The sequence below is a fragment of the Macrosteles quadrilineatus genome, unplaced genomic scaffold (genome assembly GCF_028750875.1).
Source record: "Macrosteles quadrilineatus isolate MER2022 unplaced genomic scaffold, UCM_ALF_1.0 Scaffold_92__1_contigs__length_397533, whole genome shotgun sequence".
NCBI classification, from domain to species: domain Eukaryota; kingdom Metazoa; phylum Arthropoda; class Insecta; order Hemiptera; family Cicadellidae; genus Macrosteles; species Macrosteles quadrilineatus.
The window spans coordinates 377,951-387,487 of NW_026542685.1; positions in this window are offsets into that span (position 1 = coordinate 377,951).

Here is a 9,537-nt window from a genome sequence, read left to right on the forward strand (position 1 = left end):
ATATATTTTAACTTTAATAGATACATTTTCTAAAAAAGCTTATGCTGCTCCACTAAAGAATAAGACAGGGTCAGTGGTTACAGAAGCCATTAAAACCATTCTACCAAAGGGGGTTAAAAATATTCAATCTGACAATGGAAAAGAATTTTTTAATCAATATTTTAGCAAACTAATGAAACAATTAAATATTAATCACTATCACACTTTTTCTACAACTAAGGCTGCAATTGTGGAGAGGTTTCAGAGAACTTTAAAGAATTGGTTATACAGGGAATTTAGTGCTCAGGGGAGTTATAAATGGTTGGATTTACTTCCAAAGTTAATTCGAAAATATAATAATAAAGTGCATAGATCTATAGGAATGAAGCCTAATCAAGTAAATATTAAGAATAGTAAATATGTGCATGAGAGGTTGCATGAAAGGACTTCTAAAGTAGTGCAAGTTAAAAAGCCAAGATATAAGGTAGGTGATAGCGTAAGGATTTCCAAGTATAAACATGTTTTTAGTTAAGGTTATACTCCAAATTGGACAGGGGAGTTATTTACAATAGCAGAAGTAAATAATACAAAGCCTGTGACTTATATCTTGAAAGATGAAAATGGTAATATAATCAGGGGAGGATTCTATACAGAGGAGTTGTTAAAGACCAAGTATAAAGACATGTATTTAGTAGAAAAGGTAATTAGGTGAAAGGGTAATTTATTGTATGTCAAATGGCTTGGGTTCCCAAGTAGCCAGAACTCATGGATTTCCACTAAGGATGTCCAAGGGAGCATGCCCACGCCATGAGCCGAGTTCGCACATACATGCTTTTGAAATAGAAATATAATATATCAACTGGAAAGGGGAATGGTAGATGTGCATGGGGCAGGGTGGAGTGGTGAGGGGGGGAGGGAGGGGGGGGAGTTGGCACAAAAATGCCGCACCTCAAAAAAAAAAAAAAAAACGGCGGCGACAATCTGATTATTGAAATTCAACACGGTGTTGCTCCTGCTCCATCAAATATATATATTAAAACCAAAACATTCAAGTAAAATATCGTGTACACATGGTGAGGTGCTATGGTACAATTGGGGGTTGCTCGTCCTGCTGCACATCCAGTGAATAGCGTTTTTACACTACTATACATATACACATGCATGGGTCAATAAATAAAATAATTAGCTTTTTTAGCTTAATACCGAATATATATATATAGAGAATAAGTAAAAAATAAGGTTTGACAATTTTATAGGGATATTTGGGCAAAGATCAGGATTTTAGATTTGGTGGCCAAAAATAATCCCCATAAGAATAACATGGGAAAAACGTGTCTAAAGTGGGGTATCTTTCTGGGTTCACCACTACTGGGTACGTATTCTAGAGGGGAAAAAAGTTAAGTAGAGTAGTAAGTAAATGTGATGATTTGCTTTGAATTTTACTAAATTATTAGGTATATTTCTTAAAAGCGATTAAGACCGTTAGGTCATTTAGCAACATACTTCCCAAAGGCGATGTTCGTCTGGTAATTTAGTTATATATTTCCAAAAAGCCAAATGATTAAAAACAGCTGGCCCCAATGATTGAAACTAAAGAGCAGCCGATTAAGCGAAGTAAAATTTACTAAGAAGCGGTAACGTAGCATTATTTTTTTGCAGAATTGGAATCTTTTGAATGCAAGAATTTGGTTAACTCATCACCTGACTCATACCTAAAATTAAACCTTTGATTTGCACGTGTTTTCAATCTCAGCATAAATTACGTAATCCACATAAAATTGAGGGAACCTTGAAGAGATAAGAATATTCCATTATGAGGCAAGACTATAAACCTGAAAGTTGACTCTAAGTGTTCAGTAATTCTCCTTAACTGGTTGTTAAGCTAGAGATAACACGGAACGATTCTGTTACTGAGACTTGTGGTTTGGCTTAGATAAACTGACTTTGAGTGTAAAAGTTACCGCTGAGTTATATAGGTAGCGCTGATGATGTTTACATGCAAACTTTATCAGTTTTGAAACAGCTTTTTGAGCTTTACCGATTATGATGATCATGTTGATGACGATTTATGCAGATTACTCCACTTAAGTTTTACAATTTTTAAAATTACATTTATTACGATGGAGTTGACATAGGCGGATTCCAAAAATCTACAAGTGTTTTATAAAGTTAAAGTACGTATAAGCTGTTAATAAAACTATATTCAGTTAATAATTATGTTCAGAATGTCTTAGTAGGCAGAATTTTACTAAGATATATATATTATATATTTTACTAAGAAATACTAAGATCGTATTCTTAATTCATAATCGTTCATTTGGCTGGGTTGAATTCAAACACTCAAAAATGATTAATACAATGGTTGAGTTGGCCACTATTTCAGTTTATTGTTGATCGAACCAACAATTATCATAAGACTAATACTATACTAATTGATTACCCAGTGACGAATTTCCAACACTGGTTAACAAAGTATGTTCCTAGATCTAAATTTAATATCAAATACGTTTAAAATATTTTTTCTGGCACCACAGAGGTCAAAATTATAACTAACAACTATGAACATATTAGAAGTATTTTTACATCCACGATTGCAACCTGCACCGGCAAGCTAAACGCTATCTGACAGTTAGAGGTCCCTGAGGAACGCCGTGTTTTGATAGTTAAAGTCACAAACATTCTGAGTGTCAACAACAGACTGTCAACTTGATTGACGGTCATCATTTATCACGTTGACAAGCCAGTCTTGAGACGGCATGCATAATGTAACGGTCTGAAAAATAGTGTGCCGTATTGACAGTTTAACATTGTTTATACAATATACAACATGAAATTGACAGTTTAACATTGTTTATACAATATACAACATGACATTGACAGTTTAACATTGTTTATACAATATACAACATGACATTGACAGTTTAACATTGTTTATAAGTAATTATATTAAACAGTGATTTTTATGTGACTTCCATTGTTTGGTTTAGTTTTTTCTGTGATATTGAAAAGTATTGATGTCGTAGCTTTATTTTTTATGATACTAAATTATTGGCAGTTTAATATAAACTATTCATAATTGCCAAATATACGAATGCTAGTTGAACTTTATTTGCACGCAATTTAAAATAGAACATACATAATATATACATACATAATACATACATATATATATATATATATATATATATATATATATATATTTAACAGGTAGGCGGCCTCTTTTAACCTTGCATTTGCCCGTCCACATAGACTAACGTGGAACGTATCCAGCAAAGCAAGGGGTGAGCCGGTACAGTAGAAAGGTTAACTGTACTGATAAAATGTTTGTGGCAGTGACCAGGACCCGAACCCACGACATCACTGCCTTGGGCCCGAAGTCTGTGACGCTACCAACTGAGCCACCGACTGACCTAAAATAAACCCACCTATTTAAACGTTGTCTGTATGTAACTAGAGAGGGGTCATTACTTTAAGTCTCAAAATTTAAACGCAAAGATAAGTACATGTACTCAGTTGAATTTGCAAAGTTCGCATAAAATTATTTACCCACGAATGCAATGATTCTTTCTTATGAATCTCGTAAACTAATACTAATACATTGCAATCAACTAATACATTGCAATCAACTAATGTACATTGCAATCAACTAATACATTGCAATCAAAGCATTAAAGTATCACTTCTGGCCCCGTTTAATTTTTATGGACCATGCAAGAGCGGATAACCACTATCTAAAGTTAAGTAAAATTTAACTAATAACATGGTTCATCTAAATAACAAGAACGTTAAACACATTTGAAGCGTTAAATTTTAATTCCACAACGTAAGACAGTTATTGTCTCGCAAAGAAAAGAGACGCTGAAAACCACGTCACAATGATGTCTGAAAATAGCGAACAGCTGTTGGCTTCTGGCCACAAAACAGACACATGGTGACGTATGAGTACGTGACAGGTGGCCGAGCTCTGCTGAGTGAAAGGCCGTCATAAATTTGACAGTTTTAATAGGTACAGTACTTTCATTCATATGTCGTCAGTCCCACAGATGTTCTGAAGGATGCATGATGCTAGGTTATGGTTGGATTGGCTGGCTTATGTTTTGAACACATTTATAACATGAATATATTAGTTATTGATATTGCTGGAAGTTCACGAAAGTGGTAAGTGTGTAGCTTTTTGGTTGTTATAAAATGAGCATTGTTGTCCTAGACAATTAAGTTTTTAATAAACGGTACTGGCTAACGAAACAGCTGATCTTAGTGAGTAATATAGCTACACAAGGCATCTCATTACATTCTACACTCACCCTTCACTGATATTTGGGTTTTAAAAGTATGAACCTAATTGGCGACCCAATCCTAGTTGATAGAAACGAATTGTAACAGTAATATTGATGGTATATAATAAGTTATTTACTGTTCGAAGAAATTTTTGATTTAAATTACCTCAATTCAATAATAGCAGAGACATTTTAAGCGAAATGGTAACGTCTCGTAGGGCTTCATGGGTAAACGTTTAAAGTAAAATCATTGCGCAAGTTTTTAGGAATTAGTAAAATACCATAAACACATTATTTTTAAGTTAAGTTGCACGATATGTATACTTTAAGTGGATACAGTGGAACTTGAATAACAAGACTCTCATGGAGATTATTAAGACTGGTTATCAATGTTAATTTCGTATTGAGGTTTGCATTAACACGTGATAACGGGTAAAATGAACCCAAGGGGATTTGTAAATGCCACTTGTTATGAAGGGTGACTAGTTTTAAGGTTCTTGGTATTAAAGTTCCCTGTAACAGTCTTATCAGCATGGTAGTGTTTTAGTCCTGAAACAGGATCAAAACTAAATTTAAGAAATATTGGGAATTAACAAACATCAACTCTTTGATCTTGGTAAGCAGATTCTCAGTATTTGGCAAACAGCCAATAGTATTTAGGCAGATGAGTCGTGTAATTATTGCCATTGGCCTGTTAGGTTTGTTTAGAATTGAGGTGTCCAGTTTGAATCGTTTACTACTAAACGTATCATATAAATATAATCATTTTGTGCGCAGATAAATTAAAAACGCGAATAAATTATAGTATATTGCAGAAAACGTTATATATATTTTATAATTTAACAAAATATACATCACAATTCAATAGATTTTTTCCCAGGCAAAACAAATACGTAAATTCGGATATCGCTACCCTAATAGATTGCAAACAGTGATTTGTTAATTTTATAAATGCAGGGAAACAAACAATGAATTTCCAAATACTAAACACATAAATAATGACTTTGTTATCTCTTTCCTCTTTGTATGAGTAAATAAACTAATTATCTTATTCATCAATCAAAGGGAAATCTGTAGGGTAATATGATTGGTAATTAGTGTCATACTCCAATATCCTGAAATTTGTGATTGAGATAGGTCTTTCTCTCAGAAGAATGTTATGATTTACTTAAAATATTGATGATATCAACCGTTGTTTGAGTTGATTTTCAAAAGAAATAATAATTTTAAGAAGTTGTACCATTGACTAATGATATTAGGCATTCATGAAACCCACCCTCTTTAAATTAGACGATATTCAGTTAGACATTTAAATTATTAACCTCAGGATAAATTTCTTGAAACTAAAGTATTTCAAACAAAGACGATCACATACAGGGCGATGTCCCAGTGAGATACAGTGTCAGTTACCGGAGACTTGGCCGTCATGTCATGTCTGTCGATATATCACACTTCATGTCAGTCACACAGACAGACTGTACCTTGGACGATCACATAGCTGCAGGTACTGTGGTGGTAAATATAACATGTTACGTGGCTGCCACTACAGGGCGATGTCCCAGTGAGATACAGTGTCAGTTACCGGAGACTTGGCCGTCATGTCATGTCTGTCGATATATCACACTACACGTCAGTCACACACAGACTGTACCTTGGACGATCACATAGCTGCAGGTACTGTGGTGGTAAATATAACATGTTACGTGGCTGCCACTACAGCGCGATGTCCCAGTGAGATACAGTGTCAGTTACCGGAGACTTGGCCGTCATGTCATGTCTGTCGATATATCACACTACACGTCAGTCACACACAGACTGTACCTTGGACGATCACATAGCTGCAGGTACTGTGGTGGTAAATATAACATGTTACGTGGCTGCCACTACAGGGCGATGTCCCAGTGAGATGCAGTGTCAGTTACCAGAGACTTGGCCGTCACGTCATGTCTGTCGATATATCACACTACACGTCAGTCACACACAGACTGTACCTTGGACGATCACATAGCTGCAGGTACTGTGGTGGTAAATATGACATGTTACGTGGCTGCCACTACAGGGCGATGTCCCAGTGAGATACAGTGTCAGTTACCGGAGACTTGGCCGTCATGTCATGTCTGTCGATATATCACACTTCATGTCAGTCACACAGACAGACTGTACCTTGGACGATCACATTGCTGCAGGTACTGTGGTGGTAAATATAACATGTTACGTGGCTGCCACTACAGGGCGATGTCCCAGTGAGATACAGTGTCAGTTACCGGAGACTTGGCCGTCATGTCATGTCTGTCGATATATCACACTACACGTCAGTCACACACAGACTGTACCTTGGACGATCACATAGCTGCAGGTACTGTGGTGGTAAATATAACACGTTACGTGGCTGCCACTACAGGGCGATGTCCCAGTGAGATACAGTGTCAGTTTCCGGAGACTTGGCCGTCATGTCATGTCTGTCGATATATCACACTACACGTCAGTCACACACAGACTGTACCTTGGACGATCACATAGCTGCAGGTACTGTGGTGGTAAATATAACATGTTACGTGGCTGCCACTACAGGGCGATGTCCCAGTGAGATACAGTGTCAGTTACCGGAGACTTGGCCGTCATGTCATGTCTGTCGATATATCACACTACACGTCAGTCACACACACAGACTGTACCTTGGACGATCACATAGCTGCAGGTACTGTGGTGGTAAATATAACATGTTACGTGGCTGCCACTACAGGGCGATGTCCCAGTGAGATACAGTGTCAGTTACCGGAGACTTGGCCGTCATGTCATGTCTGTCGATATATCACACTACACGTCAGTCACACACACAGACTGTACCTTGGACGATCACATAGCTGCAGGTACTGTGATGGTAAATATACCATGTTACGTGGCTGCCACTACAGGGCGATGTCCCAGTGAGATACAGTGTCAGTTACCGGAGACTTGGCCGTCATGTCATGTCTGTCGATATATCACACTACACGTCAGTCACACACACAGACTGTACCTTGGACGATCACATAGCTGCAGGTACTGTGGTGGTAAATATACCATGTTACGTGGCTGCCACTACAGGGCGATGTCCCAGTGAGATACAGTGTCAGTTACCGGAGACTTGGCCGTCATGTCATGTCTGTCGATATATCACACTACACGTCAGTCACACACACAGACTGTACCTTGGACGATCACATAGCTGCAGGTACTGTGGTGGTAAATATAACATGTTACGTGGCTGCCACTACAGGGCGATGTCCCAGTGAGATACAGTGTCAGTTACCGGAGACTTGGCCGTCATGTCATGTCTGTCGATATATCACACTACACGTCAGTCACACACACAGACTGTACCTTGGGCGATCACATAGCTGCAGGTACTGTGATGGTAAATATACCATGTTACGTGGCTGCCACTACAGGGCGATGTCCCAGTGAGATACAGTGTCAGTTACCGGAGACTTGGCCGTCATGTCATGTCTGTCGATATATCACACTACACGTCAGTCACACACACAGACTGTACCTTGGACGATCACATAGCTGCAGGTACTGTGGTGGTAAATATAACATGTTACGTGGCTGCCACTACAGGGCGATGTCCCAGTGAGATACAGTGTCAGTTACCGGAGACTTGGCCGTCATGTCATGTCTGTCGATATATCACACTACACGTCAGTCACACACACAGACTGTACCTTGGACGATCACATAGCTGCAGGTACTGTGGTGGTAAATATAACATGTTACGTGGCTGCCACTACAGGGCGATGTCCCAGTGAGATACAGTGTCAGTTACCGGAGACTTGGCCGTCATGTTATGTCTGTCGATATATCACACTACACGTCAGTCACACACACAGACTGTACCTTGGACGATCACATAGCTGCAGGTACTGTGGTGGTAAATATAACATGTTACGTGGCTGCCACTACAGGGCGATGTCCCAGTGAGATACAGTGTCAGTTACCAGAGACTTGGCCGTCACGTCATGTCTGTCGATATATCACACTACACGTCAGTCACACACAGACTGTACCTTGGACGATCACATAGCTGCAGGTACTGTGGTGGTAAATATAACATGTTACGTGGCTGCCACTACAGCGCGATGTCCCAGTGAGATGCAGTGTCAGTTACCAGAGACTTGGCCGTCACGTCATGTCTGTCGATATATCACACTACACGTCAGTCACACACAGACTGTACCTTGGACGATCACATAGCTGCAGGTACTGTGGTGGTAAATATAACATGTTACGTGGCTGCCACTACAGGGCGATGTCCCAGTGAGATACAGTGTCAGTTTCCGGAGACTTGGCCGTCATGTCATGTCTGTCGATATATCACACTACACGTCAGTCACACACAGACTGTACCTTGGACGATCACATAGCTGCAGGTACTGTGATGGTAAATATACCATGTTACGTGGCTGCCACTACAGGGCGATGTCCCAGTGAGATACAGTGTCAGTTACCGGAGACTTGGCCGTCATGTCATGTCTGTCGATATATCACACTACACGTCAGTCACACACACAGACTGTACCTTGGACGATCACATAGCTGCAGGTACTGTGGTGGTAAATATAACATGTTACGTGGCTGCCACTACAGGGCGATGTCCCAGTGAGATACAGTGTCAGTTACCGGAGACTTGGCCGTCATGTCATGTCTGTCGATATATCACACTACACGTCAGTCACACACACAGACTGTACCTTGGGCGATCACATAGCTGCAGGTACTGTGATGGTAAATATACCATGTTACGTGGCTGCCACTACAGGGCGATGTCCCAGTGAGATACAGTGTCAGTTACCGGAGACTTGGCCGTCATGTCATGTCTGTCGATATATCACACTACACGTCAGTCACACACACAGACTGTACCTTGGACGATCACATAGCTGCAGGTACTGTGGTGGTAAATATAACATGTTACGTGGCTGCCACTACAGGGCGATGTCCCAGTGAGATACAGTGTCAGTTACCGGAGACTTGGCCGTCATGTCATGTCTGTCGATATATCACACTACACGTCAGTCACACACACAGACTGTACCTTGGACGATCACATAGCTGCAGGTACTGTGGTGGTAAATATAACATGTTACGTGGCTGCCACTACAGGGCGATGTCCCAGTGAGATACAGTGTCAGTTACCGGAGACTTGGCCGTCATGTTATGTCTGTCGATATATCACACTACACGTCAGTCACACACACAGACTGTACCTTGGACGATCACATAGCTGCAGGTACTGTGG